Raw genomic sequence first — 19,180 nt, 5'->3', positions numbered from 1 at the left:
CAGGAATATGTGTTTGTTTTTCGAATTTGAGCTCTTTCTGCAATGGGCACTTTTCATGCTCTAAGCAGTTTTTCCTAACAAATGCAAGATATAACATGGTCTATCTCCGGAAGGAGACATCAGATCTGCAAAACTCATGGTTTTTTGGTGTTCAGTCAGCCGGGGGAACATGAATACGTGTTTGTTTTTCGAATTTGAGCTCTTTCTGCTATGGGCACTTTTCATGCTCTAAGCAGTTTTTCCTAACAAATGCAAGATATAGCATGGGATATCTCCGCAAGGAAACTTCAGATCTGCAAAAGTCATGGTTTTTTGGTGTTCAGTCAGCCGGGGGAACATGAATACGTGTTTGTTTTTCGAATTTGAGCTCTTTCTGCAATGGGCACTTTTCATGCTCTAAGCAGTTTTTCCTAACAAATGCAAGATATAGCATGGGCTATCTCCGCAAGGAAACTTCAGATGTGCAAAAGTCATGGTTTTTTCATCTTCGGGGAGGCAGGGGAACAGGAATATGTGTTTGTTTTTCGAATTTGAGCTCTTTCTGCAATGGGCACTTTTCATACTATAAGCAGTTTTTCCTAACAAATGCAAGATATAGCATGGGCAATCTGCAAGGAAACATCAGATCTGCAAAAGTCATGGTTTTTTTGTCTTCGGGGAGGCAGGGGAACAGGAATATGTGTTTGTTTTGCGAATTTGAGCTCTATCTGCAATGGGCACTTTTCATGCTCTAAGCAGTTTTTCCTAACAAATGCGGGATATAGCATGGGCTATCTCCGCAAGGAAACTTCAAATCTGCAAAAGTCATGGTTTTTTCATCTTCGGGGAGGCAGGGGAACAGGAATATGTGTTTGTTTTGCGAATTTGAGCTCTATCTGCATTGGGCACTTTTCATGCTATAAGCAGTTTTTCCTAACAAATGCAAGATATAACATGGGCTATCTCTGCAAGGAGACATCAGATCTGCAAAACTCATGGTTTTTTGGTGTTCAGTCAGCCGGGGGAACATGAATACGTGTTTGTTTTTCGAATTTGAGCTCTTTCTGCAATGGGCACTTTTCATGCTCTAAGCAGTTTTTCCTAACAAATGCAAGATATAGCATGGGCTCTCTCCGCAAGGAAACATCATATCTGCAAAACTCATGGTTCTTTGGTGTTCAGTGAGCCGGGGGAACATGAATACGTGTTTGTTTTTCGAATTTGAGCTCTTTCTGCAATGGGCACTTTTCATACTATAAGCAGTTTTTCCTAACAAATGCAAGATATAGCATGGGCTATCTCTGCAAGGAAACTTCAGATCTGCAAAAGTCATGGTTTTTTTGTCTTCGGGGAGGCAGGGGAACAGGAATATGTGTTTGTTTTTCGAATTTGAGCTCTTTCTGCAATGGGCACTTTTCATGCTCTAAGCAGTTTTTCCTAACAAATGCAAGATATAACATGGGCTATCTCCGCAAGGAAACTTCAGATGTGCAAAAGTCATGGCTTTTTCATCTTCGGGGAGGCAGGGGAACAAGAATATGTGTTTGTTTTGCGAATTTGAGCTCTATCTGCATTGGGCACTTCTCATGCTCTAAGCAGTTTTTCCTAACAAATGCAAGATATAACATGGGCTATCTCCGCAAGGAAACTTGACATCTGCAAAAGTCATGGTTTTTTGGTCTTTGGGGAGGCAGGGGAACAGGAATATGTGTTTGTTTTTCGAATTTGAGCTCTTTCTGCAATGGGCACTTTTCATACTATAAGCAGTTTTTCCTAACAAATGCGGGATATAGCATGGGCTATCTCCGCAAGGAAACTTCAGATCTGCAAAAGTCATGGTTTTTTCATCTTCGGGGAGGCAGGGGAACAGGAATATGTGTTTGTTTTTCGAATTTGAGCTCTATCTGCATTGGGCACTTTTCATGCTATAAGCCGTTTTTCCTAACAAATGCAAGATATAACATGGGCTATCTCTGCAAGGAGACATCAGATCTGCAAAACTCATGGTTTTTTGGTGTTCAGTCAGCCGGGGGAACATGAATACATGTTTGTTTTTCGAATTTGAGCTCTTTCTGCAATGGGCACTTTTCATGCTCTAAGCAGTTTTTCCTAACAAATGCAAGATATAGCATGGGCTATCTCCGCAAGGAAACTTCAGATGTGCAAAAGTCATGGTTTTTTAGTCTTCGGGGAGGCAGGGGAATAGGAATATGTGTTTGTTTTTCGAATTTGAGCTCTTTCTGCAATGGGCACTTTTCATACTATAAGCAGTTTTTCCTAACAAATGCGGGATATAGCATGGGCTATCTCCGCAAGGAAACTTCATATCTGCAAAAGTCATGGTTTTTTGGTCTTTGGGGAGGCAGGGGAACAGGAATATGTGTTTGTTTTTCGAATTTGAGCTCTTTCTGCATTGGGCACTTTTCATACTATAAGCGGTTTTTCCTAACAAATTCGGGATATAGCATGGGCTCTCTCCGCAAGGAAACATCAGATCTGCAAAAGTCATGGTTTTTTGGTGTTCAGTGAGCCGGGGGAACATGAATACGTGTTTGTTTTTCGAATTTGAGCTCTTTCTGCAATGGGCACTTTTCATGCTCTAAGCAGTTTTTCCTAACAAATGCAAGATATAGCATGGGCTATCTCCGCAAGGAAACTTCAGATGTGCAAAAGTCATGGTTTTTTAGTCTTCGGGGAGGCAGGGGAATAGGAATATGTGTTTGTTTTTCGAATTTGAGCTCTTTCTGCAATGGGCACTTTTCATACTATAAGCAGTTTTTCCTAACAAATGCGGGATATAGCATGGGCTCTCTCCGCAAGGAAACATCAGATCTGCAAAAGTCATGGTTTTTTGGTGTTCAGTGAGCCGGGGGAACATGAATACGTGTTTGTTTTTCGAATTTGAGCTCTTTCTGCAATGGGCACTTTTCATGCTCTAAGCAGTTTTTCCTAACAAATGCAAGATATAGCATGGGCTATCTCCGCAAGGAAACTTCAGATGTGCAAAAGTCATGGTTTTTTCATCTTCGGGGAGGCAGGGGAACAGGAATATGTGTTTGTTTTTCGAATTTGAGCTCTTTCTGCAATGGGCACTTTTCATACTATAAGCAGTTTTTCCTAACAAATGCAAGATATAGCATGGGCAATCTGCAAGGAAACATCAGTTCTGCAAAAGTCATGTTTTTTTTGTCTTCGGGGAGGCAGGGGAACAGGAATATGTGTTTGTTTTGCGAATTTGAGCTCTATCTGCAATGGGCACTTTTCATGCTCTAAGCAGTTTTTCCTAACAAATGCAAGATATAGCATGGGCTATCTCCGCAAGGAAACTTCAGATGTGCAAAAGTCATGGTTTTTTCATCTTCGGGGAGGCAGGGGAACAGAAATATGTGTTTGTTTTTCGAATTTGAGCTCTTTCTGCAATGGGCACTTTTCATACTATAAGCAGTTTTTCCTAACAAATGCAAGATATAGCATGGGCAATCTGCAAGGAAACATCAGATCTGCAAAAGTCATGGTTTTTTTGTCTTCGGGGAGGCAGGGGAACAGGAATATGTGTTTGTTTTGCGAATTTGAGCTCTATCTGCAATGGGCACTTTTCATGCTATAAGCAGTTTTTCCTAACAAATGCGGGATATAGCATGGGCTATCTCCGCAAGGAAACTTCAAATCTGCAAAAGTCATGGTTTTTTGGTCTTTGGGGAGGCAGGGGAACAGGAATATGTGTTTGTTTTTCGAATTTGAGCTCTTTCTGCAATGGGCACTTTTCATACTATAAGCAGTTTTTCCTAACAAATGCAAGATATAGCATGGGCTATCTCTGCAAGGAAACTTCAGATCTGCAAAAGTCATGGTTTTTTTGTCTTCGGGGAGGCAGGGGAACAGGAATATGTGTTTGTTTTTCGAATTTGAGCTCTTTCTGCAATGGGCACTTTTCATGCTCTAAGCAGTTTTTCCTAACAAATGCAAGATATAACATGGGCTATCTCCGCAAGGAAACTTGACATCTGCAAAAGTCATGGTTTTTTGGTCTTTGGGGAGGCAGGGGAACAGGAATATGTGTTTGTTTTTCGAATTTGAGCTCTTTCTGCAATGGGCACTTTTCATACTATAAGCAGTTTTTCCTAACAAATGCGGGATATAGCATGGGCTATCTCCGCAAGGAAACTTCAGATCTGCAAAAGTCATGGTTTTTTCATCTTCGGGGAGGCAGGGGAACAGGAATATGTGTTTGTTTTTCGAATTTGAGCTCTATCTGCATTGGGCACTTTTCATGCTATAAGCCGTTTTTCCTAACAAATGCAAGATATAACATGGGCTATCTCTGCAAGGAGACATCAGATCTGCAAAACTCATGGTTTTTTGGTGTTCAGTCAGCCGGGGGAACATGAATACATGTTTGTTTTTCGAATTTGAGCTCTTTCTGCAATGGGCACTTTTCATGCTCTAAGCAGTTTTTCCTAACAAATGCAAGATATAGCATGGACTATCTCCGCAAGGAAACTTCAGATGTGCAAAAGTCATGGTTTTTTAGTCTTCGGGGAGGCAGGGGAATAGGAATATGTGTTTGTTTTTCGAATTTGAGCTCTTTCTGCAATGGGCACTTTTCATACTATAAGCAGTTTTTCCTAACAAATGCGGGATATAGCATGGGCTCTCTCCGCAAGGAAACATCAGATCTGCAAAACTCATGGTTTTTTGGTGTTCAGTGAGCCGGGGGAACATGAATACGTGTTTGTTTTTCGAATTTGAGCTCTTTCTGCAATGGGTACTTTTCATGCTCTAAGCAGTTTTTCCTAACAAATGCAAGATATAGCATGGGCTATCTCCGCAAGGAAACTTCAGATGTGCAAAAGTCATGGTTTTTTCATCTTCGGGGAGGCAGGGGAACAGGAATATGTGTTTGTTTTGCGAATTTGAGCTCTATCTGCATTGGGCACTTTTCATGCTAAAAGCAGTTTTTCCTAACAAATGCAAGATATAACATGGGCTATCTCCGCAAGGAAACTTCATATCTGCAAAAGTCATGGTTTTTTGGTCTTTGGGGAGGCAGGGGAACAGGAATATGTGTTTGTTTTTCGAATTTGAGCTCTTTCTGCATTGGGCACTTTTCATACTATAAGCGGTTTTTCCTAACAAATTCGGGATATAGCATGGGCTCTCTCCGCAAGGAAACATCAGATCTGCAAAAGTCATGGTTTTTTGGTGTTCAGTGAGCCGGGGGAACATGAATACGTGTTTGTTTTTCGAATTTGAGCTCTTTCTGCAATGGGCACTTTTCATGCTCTAAGCAGTTTTTCCTAACAAATGCAAGATATAGCATGGGCTATCTCCGCAAGGAAACTTCAGATGTGCAAAAGTCATGGTTTTTTAGTCTTCGGGGAGGCAGGGGAATAGGAATATGTGTTTGTTTTTCGAATTTGAGCTCTTTCTGCAATGGGCACTTTTCATACTATAAGCAGTTTTTCCTAACAAATGCGGGATATAGCATGGGCTCTCTCCGCAAGGAAACATCAGATCTGCAAAACTCATGGTTTTTTGGTGTTCAGTGAGCCGGGGGAACATGAATACGTGTTTGTTTTTCGAATTTGAGCTCTTTCTGCAATGGGTACTTTTCATGCTCTAAGCAGTTTTTCCTAACAAATGCAAGATATAGCATGGGCTATCTCCGCAAGGAAACTTCAGATGTGCAAAAGTCATGGTTTTTTCATCTTCGGGGAGGCAGGGGAACAGGAATATGTGTTTGTTTTGCGAATTTGAGCTCTATCTGCATTGGGCACTTTTCATGCTAAAAGCAGTTTTTCCTAACAAATGCAAGATATAACATGGGCTATCTCCGCAAGGAAACTTCATATCTGCAAAAGTCATGGTTTTTTGGTCTTTGGGGAGGCAGGGGAACAGGAATATGTGTTTGTTTTTCGAATTTGAGCTCTTTCTGCATTGGGCACTTTTCATACTATAAGCGGTTTTTCCTAACAAATTCGGGATATAGCATGGGCTCTCTCCGCAAGGAAACATCAGATCTGCAAAAGTCATGGTTTTTTGGTGTTCAGTGAGCCGGGGGAACATGAATACGTGTTTGTTTTTCGAATTTGAGCTCTTTCTGCAATGGGCACTTTTCATGCTCTAAGCAGTTTTTCCTAACAAATGCAAGATATAGCATGGGCTATCTTCGCATGGAAACTTCAGATGTGCAAAAGTCATGGTTTTTTAGTCTTCGGGGAGGCAGGGGAACAGGAATATGTGTTTGTTTTTCGAATTTGAGCTCTATCTGCAATGGGCACTTTTCATGCTATAAGCAGTTTTTCCTAACAAATGCAAGATATAACATGGGCTCTCTCCGCAAGGAAACATCAGATCTGCAAAACTCATGGTTTTTTGGTGTTCAGTGAGCCGGGGGAACATGAATACGTGTTTGTTTTTCGAATTTGAGCTCTTTCTGCAATGGGCACTTTTCATGCTCTAAGCAGTTTTTCCTAACAAATGCAAGATATAGCATGGGCTATCTCCGCAAGGAAACTTCAGATGTGCAAAAGTCATGGTTTTTTCATCTTCGGGGAGGCAGGGGAACAGGAATATGTGTTTGTTTTTCGAATTTGAGCTCTTTCTGCAATGGGCACTTTTCATACTATAAGCAGTTTTTCCTAACAAATGCAAGATATAGCATGGGCAATCTCCGCAAGGAAACTTCAGATGTGCAAAAGTCATGGTTTTTTAGTCTTCGGGGAGGCAGGGGAATAGGAATATGTGTTTGTTTTTCGAATTTGAGCTCTTTCTGCAATGGGCACTTTTCATACTATAAGCAGTTTTTCCTAACAAATGCGGGATATAGCATGGGCTCTCTCCGCAAGGAAACATCAGATCTGCAAAACTCATGGTTTTTTGGTGTTCAGTGAGCCGGGGGAACATGAATACGTGTTTGTTTTTCGAATTTGAGCTCTTTCTGCAATGGGCACTTTTCATGCTCTAAGCAGTTTTTCCTAACAAATGCAAGATATAGCATGGGCTATCTCCGCAAGGTAACTTCAGATGTGCAAAAGTCATGGTTTTTTCATCTTCGGGGAGGCAGGGGAACAGGAATATGTGTTTGTTTTGCGAATTTGAGCTCTATCTGCATTGGGCACTTTTCATGCTAAAAGCAGTTTTTCCTAACAAATGCAAGATATAACATGGGCTATCTCCGCAAGGAAACTTCATATCTGCAAAAGTCATGGTTTTTTGGTCTTTGGGGAGGCAGGGGAACAGGAATATGTGTTTGTTTTTCGAATTTGAGCTCTTTCTGCATTGGGCACTTTTCATACTATAAGCGGTTTTTCCTAACAAATGCGGGATATAGCATGGGCTCTCTCCGCAAGGAAACATCAGATCTGCAAAACTCATGGTTTTTTGGTGTTCAGTGAGCCGGGGGAACATGAATACGTGTTTGTTTTTCGAATTTGAGCTCTTTCTGCAATGGGCACTTTTCATGCTCTAAGCAGTTTTTCCTAAGAAATGCAAGATATAACATGGTCTATCTCCGGAAGGAGACATCAGATCTGCAAAACTCATGGTTTTTTGGTGTTCAGTCAGCCGGGGGAACATGAATACGTGTTTGTTTTTCGAATTTGAGCTCTTTCTGCTATGGGCACTTTTCATGCTCTAAGCAGTTTTTCCTAACAAATGCAAGATATAGCATGGGATATCTCCGCAAGGAAACTTCAGATCTGCAAAAGTCATGGTTTTTTGGTGTTCAGTCAGCCGGGGGAACATGAATACGTGTTTGTTTTTCGAATTTGAGCTCTTTCTGCAATGGGCACTTTTCATGCTCTAAGCAGTTTTTCCTAACAAATGCAAGATATAGCATGGGCTATCTCCGCAAGGAAACTTCAGATGTGCAAAAGTCATGGTTTTTACATCTTCGGGGAGGCAGGGGAACAGGAATATGTGTTTGTTTTTCGAATTTGAGCTCTTTCTGCAATGGGCACTTTTCATACTATAAGCAGTTTTTCCTAACAAATGCAAGATATAGCATGGGCAATCTGCAAGGAAACATCAGTTCTGCAAAAGTCATGTTTTTTTTGTCTTCGGGGAGGCAGGGGAACAGGAATATGTGTTTGTTTTGCGAATTTGAGCTCTATCTGCAATGGGCACTTTTCATGCTCTAAGCAGTTTTTCCTAACAAATGCAAGATATAGCATGGGCTATCTCCGCAAGGAAACTTCAGATGTGCAAAAGTCATGGTTTTTTCATCTTCGGGGAGGCAGGGGAACAGAAATATGTGTTTGTTTTTCGAATTTGAGCTCTTTCTGCAATGGGCACTTTTCATACTATAAGCAGTTTTTCCTAACAAATGCAAGATATAGCATGGGCAATCTGCAAGGAAACATCAGATCTGCAAAAGTCATGGTTTTTTTGTCTTCGGGGAGGCAGGGGAACAGGAATATGTGTTTGTTTTGCGAATTTGAGCTCTATCTGCAATGGGCACTTTTCATGCTATAAGCAGTTTTTCCTAACAAATGCGGGATATAGCATGGGCTATCTCCGCAAGGAAACTTCAAATCTGCAAAAGTCATGGTTTTTTGGTCTTTGGGGAGGCAGGGGAACAGGAATATGTGTTTGTTTTTCGAATTTGAGCTCTTTCTGCAATGGGCACTTTTCATACTATAAGCAGTTTTTCCTAACAAATGCAAGATATAGCATGGGCTATCTCTGCAAGGAAACTTCAGATCTGCAAAAGTCATGGTTTTTTTGTCTTCGGGGAGGCAGGGGAACAGGAATATGTGTTTGTTTTTCGAATTTGAGCTCTTTCTGCAATGGGCACTTTTCATGCTCTAAGCAGTTTTTCCTAACAAATGCAAGATATAACATGGGCTATCTCCGCAAGGAAACTTCAGATGTGCAAAAGTCATGGCTTTTTCATCTTCGGGGAGGCAGGGGAACAAGAATATGTGTTTGTTTTGCGAATTTGAGCTCTATCTGCATTGGGCACTTCTCATGCTCTAAGCAGTTTTTCCTAACAAATGCAAGATATAACATGGGCTATCTCCGCAAGGAAACTTGACATCTGCAAAAGTCATGGTTTTTTGGTCTTTGGGGAGGCAGGGGAACAGGAATATGTGTTTGTTTTTCGAATTTGAGCTCTTTCTGCAATGGGCACTTTTCATACTATAAGCAGTTTTTCCTAACAAATGCGGGATATAGCATGGGCTATCTCCGCAAGGAAACTTCAGATCTGCAAAAGTCATGGTTTTTTCATCTTCGGGGAGGCAGGGGAACAGGAATATGTGTTTGTTTTTCGAATTTGAGCTCTATCTGCATTGGGCACTTTTCATGCTATAAGCCGTTTTTCCTAACAAATGCAAGATATAACATGGGCTATCTCTGCAAGGAGACATCAGATCTGCAAAACTCATGGTTTTTTGGTGTTCAGTCAGCCGGGGGAACATGAATACGTGTTTGTTTTTCGAATTTGAGCTCTTTCTGCAATGGGCACTTTTCATGCTCTAAGCAGTTTTTCCTAACAAATGCAAGATATAGCATGGACTATCTCCGCAAGGAAACTTCAGATGTGCAAAAGTCATGGTTTTTTAGTCTTCGGGGAGGCAGGGGAATAGGAATATGTGTTTGTTTTTCGAATTTGAGCTCTTTCTGCAATGGGCACTTTTCATACTATAAGCAGTTTTTCCTAACAAATGCGGGATATAGCATGGGCTCTCTCCGCAAGGAAACATCAGATCTGCAAAACTCATGGTTTTTTGGTGTTCAGTGAGCCGGGGGAACATGAATACGTGTTTGTTTTTCGAATTTGAGCTCTTTCTGCAATGGGTACTTTTCATGCTCTAAGCAGTTTTTCCTAACAAATGCAAGATATAGCATGGGCTATCTCCGCAAGGAAACTTCAGATGTGCAAAAGTCATGGTTTTTTCATCTTCGGGGAGGCAGGGGAACAGGAATATGTGTTTGTTTTGCGAATTTGAGCTCTATCTGCATTGGGCACTTTTCATGCTAAAAGCAGTTTTTCCTAACAAATGCAAGATATAACATGGGCTATCTCCGCAAGGAAACTTCATATCTGCAAAAGTCATGGTTTTTTGGTCTTTGGGGAGGCAGGGGAACAGGAATATGTGTTTGTTTTTCGAATTTGAGCTCTTTCTGCATTGGGCACTTTTCATACTATAAGCGGTTTTTCCTAACAAATTCGGGATATAGCATGGGCTCTCTCCGCAAGGAAACATCAGATCTGCAAAAGTCATGGTTTTTTGGTGTTCAGTGAGCCGGGGGAACATGAATACGTGTTTGTTTTTCGAATTTGAGCTCTTTCTGCAATGGGCACTTTTCATGCTCTAAGCAGTTTTTCCTAACAAATGCAAGATATAGCATGGGCTATCTCCGCAAGGAAACTTCAGATGTGCAAAAGTCATGGTTTTTTAGTCTTCGGGGAGGCAGGGGAATAGGAATATGTGTTTGTTTTTCGAATTTGAGCTCTTTCTGCAATGGGCACTTTTCATACTATAAGCAGTTTTTCCTAACAAATGCGGGATATAGCATGGGCTCTCTCCGCAAGGAAACATCAGATCTGCAAAACTCATGGTTTTTTGGTGTTCAGTGAGCCGGGGGAACATGAATACGTGTTTGTTTTTCGAATTTGAGCTCTTTCTGCAATGGGTACTTTTCATGCTCTAAGCAGTTTTTCCTAACAAATGCAAGATATAGCATGGGCTATCTCCGCAAGGAAACTTCAGATGTGCAAAAGTCATGGTTTTTTCATCTTCGGGGAGGCAGGGGAACAGGAATATGTGTTTGTTTTGCGAATTTGAGCTCTATCTGCATTGGGCACTTTTCATGCTAAAAGCAGTTTTTCCTAACAAATGCAAGATATAACATGGGCTATCTCCGCAAGGAAACTTCATATCTGCAAAAGTCATGGTTTTTTGGTCTTTGGGGAGGCAGGGGAACAGGAATATGTGTTTGTTTTTCGAATTTGAGCTCTTTCTGCATTGGGCACTTTTCATACTATAAGCGGTTTTTCCTAACAAATTCGGGATATAGCATGGGCTCTCTCCGCAAGGAAACATCAGATCTGCAAAAGTCATGGTTTTTTGGTGTTCAGTGAGCCGGGGGAACATGAATACGTGTTTGTTTTTCGAATTTGAGCTCTTTCTGCAATGGGCACTTTTCATGCTCTAAGCAGTTTTTCCTAACAAATGCAAGATATAGCATGGGCTATCTTCGCATGGAAACTTCAGATGTGCAAAAGTCATGGTTTTTTAGTCTTCGGGGAGGCAGGGGAACAGGAATATGTGTTTGTTTTTCGAATTTGAGCTCTATCTGCAATGGGCACTTTTCATGCTATAAGCAGTTTTTCCTAACAAATGCAAGATATAACATGGGCTCTCTCCGCAAGGAAACATCAGATCTGCAAAACTCATGGTTTTTTGGTGTTCAGTGAGCCGGGGGAACATGAATACGTGTTTGTTTTTCGAATTTGAGCTCTTTCTGCAATGGGCACTTTTCATGCTCTAAGCAGTTTTTCCTAACAAATGCAAGATATAGCATGGGCTATCTCCGCAAGGAAACTTCAGATGTGCAAAAGTCATGGTTTTTTCATCTTCGGGGAGGCAGGGGAACAGGAATATGTGTTTGTTTTTCGAATTTGAGCTCTTTCTGCAATGGGCACTTTTCATACTATAAGCAGTTTTTCCTAACAAATGCAAGATATAGCATGGGCAATCTCCGCAAGGAAACTTCAGATGTGCAAAAGTCATGGTTTTTTAGTCTTCGGGGAGGCAGGGGAATAGGAATATGTGTTTGTTTTTCGAATTTGAGCTCTTTCTGCAATGGGCACTTTTCATACTATAAGCAGTTTTTCCTAACAAATGCGGGATATAGCATGGGCTCTCTCCGCAAGGAAACATCAGATCTGCAAAACTCATGGTTTTTTGGTGTTCAGTGAGCCGGGGGAACATGAATACGTGTTTGTTTTTCGAATTTGAGCTCTTTCTGCAATGGGCACTTTTCATGCTCTAAGCAGTTTTTCCTAACAAATGCAAGATATAGCATGGGCTATCTCCGCAAGGTAACTTCAGATGTGCAAAAGTCATGGTTTTTTCATCTTCGGGGAGGCAGGGGAACAGGAATATGTGTTTGTTTTGCGAATTTGAGCTCTATCTGCATTGGGCACTTTTCATGCTAAAAGCAGTTTTTCCTAACAAATGCAAGATATAACATGGGCTATCTCCGCAAGGAAACTTCATATCTGCAAAAGTCATGGTTTTTTGGTCTTTGGGGAGGCAGGGGAACAGGAATATGTGTTTGTTTTTCGAATTTGAGCTCTTTCTGCATTGGGCACTTTTCATACTATAAGCGGTTTTTCCTAACAAATGCGGGATATAGCATGGGCTCTCTCCGCAAGGAAACATCAGATCTGCAAAACTCATGGTTTTTTGGTGTTCAGTGAGCCGGGGGAACATGAATACGTGTTTGTTTTTCGAATTTGAGCTCTTTCTGCAATGGGCACTTTTCATGCTCTAAGCAGTTTTTCCTAAGAAATGCAAGATATAACATGGTCTATCTCCGGAAGGAGACATCAGATCTGCAAAACTCATGGTTTTTTGGTGTTCAGTCAGCCGGGGGAACATGAATACGTGTTTGTTTTTCGAATTTGAGCTCTTTCTGCTATGGGCACTTTTCATGCTCTAAGCAGTTTTTCCTAACAAATGCAAGATATAGCATGGGATATCTCCGCAAGGAAACTTCAGATCTGCAAAAGTCATGGTTTTTTGGTGTTCAGTCAGCCGGGGGAACATGAATACGTGTTTGTTTTTCGAATTTGAGCTCTTTCTGCAATGGGCACTTTTCATGCTCTAAGCAGTTTTTCCTAACAAATGCAAGATATAGCATGGGCTATCTCCGCAAGGAAACTTCAGATGTGCAAAAGTCATGGTTTTTTCATCTTCGGGGAGGCAGGGGAACAGGAATATGTGTTTGTTTTTCGAATTTGAGCTCTTTCTGCAATGGGCACTTTTCATACTATAAGCAGTTTTTCCTAACAAATGCAAGATATAGCATGGGCAATCTGCAAGGAAACATCAGTTCTGCAAAAGTCATGGTTTTTTTGTCTTCGGGGAGGCAGGGGAACAGGAATATGTGTTTGTTTTGCGAATTTGAGCTCTATCTGCAATGGGCACTTTTCATGCTCTAAGCAGTTTTTCCTAACAAATGCAAGATATAGCATGGGCTATCTCCGCAAGGAAACTTCAGATGTGCAAAAGTCATGGTTTTTTCATCTTCGGGGAGGCAGGGGAACAGAAATATGTGTTTGTTTTTCGAATTTGAGCTCTTTCTGCAATGGGCACTTTTCATACTATAAGCAGTTTTTCCTAACAAATGCAAGATATAGCATGGGCAATCTGCAAGGAAACATCAGATCTGCAAAAGTCATGGTTTTTTTGTCTTCGGGGAGGCAGGGGAACAGGAATATGTGTTTGTTTTGCGAATTTGAGCTCTATCTGCAATGGGCACTTTTCATGCTATAAGCAGTTTTTCCTAACAAATGCGGGATATAGCATAGGCTATCTCCGCAAGGAAACTTCAAATCTGCAAAAGTCATGGTTTTTTGGTCTTTGGGGAGGCAGGGGAACAGGAATATGTGTTTGTTTTTCGAATTTGAGCTCTTTCTGCAATGGGCACTTTTCATACTATAAGCAGTTTTTCCTAACAAATGCAAGATATAGCATGGGCTATCTCTGCAAGGAAACTTCAGATCTGCAAAAGTCATGGTTTTTTTGTCTTCGGGGAGGCAGGGGAACAGGAATATGTGTTTGTTTTTCGAATTTGAGCTCTTTCTGCAATGGGCACTTTTCATGCTCTAAGCAGTTTTTCCTAACAAATGCAAGATATAACATGGTCTATCTCCGGAAGGAGACATCAGATCTGCAAAACTCATGGTTTTTTGGTGTTCAGTCAGCCGGGGGAACATGAATACGTGTTTGTTTTTCGAATTTGAGCTCTTTCTGCTATGGGCACTTTTCATGCTCTAAGCAGTTTTTCCTAACAAATGCAAGATATAGCATGGGATATCTCCGCAAGGAAACTTCAGATCTGCAAAAGTCATGGTTTTTTGGTGTTCAGTCAGCCGGGGGAACATGAATACGTGTTTGTTTTTCGAATTTGAGCTCTTTCTGCAATGGGCACTTTTCATGCTCTAAGCAGTTTTTCCTAACAAATGCAAGATATAGCATGGGCTATCTCCGCAAGGAAACTTCAGATCTGCAAAAGTCATGGTTTTTTCATCTTCGGGGAGGCAGGGGAACAGGAATATGTGTTTGTTTTTCGAATTTGAGCTCTTTCTGCAATGGGCACTTTTCATACTATAAGCAGTTTTTCCTAACAAATGCAAGATATAGCATGGGCAATCTGCAAGGAAACATCAGATCTGCAAAAGTCATGGTTTTTTTGTCTTCGGGGAGGCAGGGGAACAGGAATATGTGTTTGTTTTGCGAATTTGAGCTCTATCTGCAATGGGCACTTTTCATGCTCTAAGCAGTTTTTCCTAACAAATGCGGGATATAGCATGGGCTATCTCCGCAAGGAAACTTCAAATCTGCAAAAGTCATGGTTTTTTCATCTTCGGGGAGGCAGGGGAACAGGAATATGTGTTTGTTTTGCGAATTTGAGCTCTATCTGCATTGGGCACTTTTCATGCTATAAGCAGTTTTTCCTAACAAATGCAAGATATAACATGGGCTATCTCTGCAAGGAGACATCAGATCTGCAAAACTCATGGTTTTTTGGTGTTCAGTCAGCCGGGGGAACATGAATACGTGTTTGTTTTTCGAATTTGAGCTCTTTCTGCAATGGGCACTTTTCATGCTCTAAGCAGTTTTTCCTAACAAATGCAAGATATAGCATGGGCTCTCTCCGCAAGGAAACATCATATCTGCAAAACTCATGGTTCTTTGGTGTTCAGTGAGCCGGGGGAACATGAATACGTGTTTGTTTTTCGAATTTGAGCTCTTTCTGCAATGGGCACTTTTCATACTATAAGCAGTTTTTCCTAACAAATGCAAGATATAGCATGGGCTATCTCTGCAAGGAAACTTCAGATCTGCAAAAGTCATGGTTTTTTTGTCTTCGGGGAGGCAGGGGAACAGGAATATGTGTTTGTTTTTTCGAATTTGAGCTCTTTCTGCAATGGGCACTTTTCATGCTCTAAGCAGTTTTTCCTAACAAATGCAAGATATAACATGGGCTATCTCCGCAAGGAAACTTCAGATGTGCAAAAGTCATGGCTTTTTCATCTTCGGGGAGGCAGGGGAACAAGAATATGTGTTTGTTTTGCGAATTTGAGCTCTATCTGCATTGGGCACTTTTCATGCTCTAAGCAGTTTTTCCTAACAAATGCAAGATATAACATGGGCTATCTCCGCAAGGAAACTTGACATCTGCAAAAGTCATGGTTTTTTGGTCTTTGGGGAGGCAGGGGAACAGGAATATGTGTTTGTTTTTCGAATTTGAGCTCTTTCTGCAATGGGCACTTTTCATACTATAAGCAGTTTTTCCTAACAAATGCGGGATATAGCATGGGCTATCTCCGCAAGGAAACTTCAGATCTGCAAAAGTCATGGTTTTTTCATCTTTGGGGAGGCAGGGGAACAGGAATATGTGTTTGTTTTTCGAATTTGAGCTCTATCTGCATTGGGCACTTTTCATGCTATAAGCCGTTTTTCCTAACAAATGCAAGATATAACATGGGCTATCTCTGCAAGGAGACATCAGATCTGCAAAACTCATGGTTTTTTGGTGTTCAGTCAGCCGGGGGAACATGAATACGTGTTTGTTTTTCGAATTTGAGCTCTTTCTGCAATGGGCACTTTTCATGCTCTAAGCAGTTTTTCCTAACAAATGCAAGATATAGCATGGACTATCTCCGCAAGGAAACTTCAGATGTGCAAAAGTCATGGTTTTTTAGTCTTCGGGGAGGCAGGGGAATAGGAATATGTGTTTGTTTTTCGAATTTGAGCTCTTTCTGCAATGGGCACTTTTCATACTATAAGCAGTTTTTCCTAACAAATGCGGGATATAGCATGGGCTCTCTCCGCAAGGAAACATCAGATCTGCAAAACTCATGGTTTTTTGGTGTTCAGTGAGCCGGGGGAACATGAATACGTGTTTGTTTTTCGAATTTGAGCTCTTTCTGCAATGGGCACTTTTCATGCTCTAAGCAGTTTTTCCTAACAAATGCAAGATATAGCATGGGCTATCTCCGCAAGGAAACTTCAGATGTGCAAAAGTCATGGTTTTTTCATCTTCGGGGAGGCAGGGGAACAGGAATATGTGTTTGTTTTGCGAATTTGAGCTCTATCTGCATTGGGCACTTTTCATGCTAAAAGCAGTTTTTCCTAACAAATGCAAGATATAACATGGGCTATCTCCGCAAGGAAACTTCATATCTGCAAAAGTCATGGTTTTTTGGTCTTTGGGGAGGCAGGGGAACAGGAATATGTGTTTGTTTTTCGAATTTGAGCTCTTTCTGCATTGGGCACTTTTCATACTATAAGCGGTTTTTCCTAACAAATTCGGGATATAGCATGGGCTCTCTCCGCAAGGAAACATCAGATCTGCAAAAGTCATGGTTTTTTGGTGTTCAGTGAGCCGGGGGAACATGAATACGTGTTTGTTTTTCGAATTTGAGCTCTTTCTGCAATGGGCACTTTTCATGCTCTAAGCAGTTTTTCCTAACAAATGCAAGATATAGCATGGGCTATCTTCGCATGGAAACTTCAGATGTGCAAAAGTCATGGTTTTTTCATCTTCGGGGAGGCAGGGGAACAGGAATATGTGTTTGTTTTGCGAATTTGAGCTCTATCTGCATTGGGCACTTTTCATGCTAAAAGCAGTTTTTCCTAACAAATGCAAGATATAACATGGGCTATCTCCGCAAGGAAACTTCATATCTGCAAAAGTCATGGTTTTTTGGTCTTTGGGGAGGCAGGGGAACAGGAATATGTGTTTGTTTTTCGAATTTGAGCTCTTTCTGCATTGGGCACTTTTCATACTATAAGCGGTTTTTCCTAACAAATGCGGGATATAGCATGGGCTCTCTCCGCAAGGAAACATCAGATCTGCAAAACTCATGGTTTTTTGGTGTTCAGTGAGCCGGGGGAACATGAATACGTGTTTGTTTTTCGAATTTGAGCTCTTTCTGCAATGGGCACTTTTCATGCTCTAAGCAGTTTTTCCTAACAAATGCAAGATATAGCATGGGCTATCTTCGCATGGAAACTTCAGATGTGCAAAAGTCATGGTTTTTTAGTCTTCGGGGAGGCAGGGGAACAGGAATATGTGTTTGTTTTTCGAATTTGAGCTCTATCTGCAATGGGCACTTTTCATGCTATAAGCAGTTTTTCCTAACAAATGCAAGATATAACATGGGCTCTCTCCGCAAGGAAACATCAGATCTGCAAAACTCATGGTTTTTTTGGTGTTCAGTGAGCCGGGGGAACATGAATACGTGTTTGTTTTTCGAATTTGAGCTCTTTCTGCAATGGGCACTTTTCATGCTCTAAGCAGTTTTTCCTAACAAATGCAAGATATAGCATGGGCTATCTCCGCAAGGAAACTTCACATCTGCAAAAGTCATGGTTTTTTGGTCTTTGGGGAGGCAGGGGAACAGGAATATGTGTTTGTTTTTCGAATTTGAGCTCTTTCTGCAATGGGCACTTTTCATACTATAAGCAGTTTTTCCTAACAAATGCGGGATATAGCATGGGCTATCTCCGCAAGGAAACTTCAGATCTGCAAAAGTCATGGTTTTTTCATCTTCGGGGAGGAAGGGGAACAGGAATATGTGTTTGTTTTGCGAATTTGAGCTCTATCTGCATTGGGCACTTTTCATGCTATCAGCAGTTTTTCCTAACAAATGCAAGATATAACATGGGCTATCTCCGGAAGGAGACATCAGATCTGCAAAACTCATGGTTTTTTGGTGTTCAGTCAGCCGGGGGAACATGAATACGTGTTTGTTTTTCGAATTTGAGCTCTTTCTGCTATGGGCACTTTTCATGCTCTAAGCAGTTTTTCCTAACAAATGCAAGATATAGCATGGGATATCTCCGCAAGGAAACTTCAGATCTGCAAAAGTCATGGTTTTTTGGTGTTCAGTCAGCCGGGGGAACATGAATACGTGTTTGTTTTTCGAATTTGAGCTCTTTCTGCAATGGGCACTTTTCATGCTCTAAGCAGTTTTTCCTAACAAATGCAAGATATAGCATGGGCTATCTCCGCAAGGAAACTTCAGATGTGCAAAAGTCATGGTTTTTTCATCTTCGGGGAGGCAGGGGAACAGGAATATGTGTTTGTTTTTCGAATTTGAGCTCTTTCTGCAATGGACACTTTTCATACTATAAGCAGTTTTTCCTAACAAATGCAAGATATAGCATGGGCAATCTCTGCAAGGAAACATCAGATCTGCAAAAGTCATGGTTTTTTTTGTCTTCGGGGAGGCAGGGGAACAGGAATATGTGTTTGTTTTGCGAATTTGAGCTCTTTCTGCAATGGGCACTTTTCATGCTCTAAGCAGTTTTTCCTAACAAATGCAAGATATAGCATGGGCAATCTCCGCAAGGAAACTTCAGATCTGCAAAAGTCATTTTTTTTTTGTGTTCGGGGAGGCAGGGGAACATGAATACGTGTTTGTTTTTCGAATTTGAGCTCTTTCTGCAATGGGCACTTTTCATGCTCTAAGCAGTTTTTCCTAACAAATGCAAGATATAGCATGGGCTCTCTCCGCAAGGAAACATCATATCTGCAAAACTCATGGTTCTTTGGTGTTCAGTGAGCCGGGGGAACAGGAATATGTGTTTGTTTTGCGAATTTGAGCTCTATCTGCAATGGGCACTTTTCATGCTCTAAGCAGTTTTTCCTAACAAATGCAAGATATAGCATGGGCTATCTCCGCAAGGAAACTTCAGATGTGCAAAAGTCATGGTTTTTTCATCTTCGGGGAGGCAGTGGAACAGAAATATGTGTTTGTTTTTCGAATTTGAGCTCTTTCTGCAATGGGCACTTTTCATACTATAAGCAGTTTTTCCTAACAAATGCAAGATATAGCATGGGCAATCTGCAAGGAAACATCAGATCTGCAAAAGTCATGGTTTTTTTGTCTTCGGGGAGGCAGGGGAACAGGAATATGTGTTTGTTTTGCGAATTTGAGCTCTATCTGCAA

Source organism: Vipera ursinii (assembly GCF_947247035.1).
Source record: "Vipera ursinii genome assembly, chromosome: Z".
Taxonomy (NCBI): domain Eukaryota; kingdom Metazoa; phylum Chordata; class Lepidosauria; order Squamata; family Viperidae; genus Vipera; species Vipera ursinii.
The sequence above is the reverse complement of the archived record's forward strand: the minus strand, read 5'-3'. Positions refer to the sequence as shown.